The following is a 624-nucleotide window of genomic DNA, read 5'->3' on the forward strand; positions in this document are numbered from 1 at the left end:
TGGCAACAATAGTGAGGTTGGCCCAGAATTGGGCAGTGTTTCATTCTGCTGTGCATAGGGTTGCTATGAGTCAGTACCGACTCAATGGCACCTAACAACAACAACATAGCAATGTGTGTTAATTGAATGTTGCTGAGTAAATTTATGATCATATTAGAATAACATAAAAAAGCAAGTTAAAGATTTTAGAATCAAAGAAAAAAATCTATCCCATTACTTTTAGTATGTGTACTTTTTAAAGACCTAAAATATCAAATTTTACAAAGAGAGATCCCCAAATATAATTATTCCACATCCAAATAAATTACAGACAAGATGGCTGCATACAGCATAAGAATTTGGGTTTTAACCTCATTTCTTAAAACATAAAATATGTACAAATGTGAAAAATAACAATGAGGAACAAATGATAAATACTGACTTCATAAAATTAATAATAGTAATCAGATAAGACTAATGAACTATCTACTAATGTCAGGAAGAGAATATTTATTTACAGCATATTAAAAATAATGGAATTTTCTTCCTCAGGATTCCAAGGTTTTGACAGATTTCCTGGTAATTTCCTAACTTGAGTAAGAACATATTAGTGGCATTGTTGTGAGGTGGTGGTTTGTGTATTGT

Source organism: Chrysochloris asiatica, unplaced genomic scaffold (assembly GCF_000296735.1).
Source record: "Chrysochloris asiatica unplaced genomic scaffold, ChrAsi1.0 scaffold00093, whole genome shotgun sequence".
Taxonomy (NCBI): Eukaryota; Metazoa; Chordata; class Mammalia; order Afrosoricida; family Chrysochloridae; genus Chrysochloris; species Chrysochloris asiatica.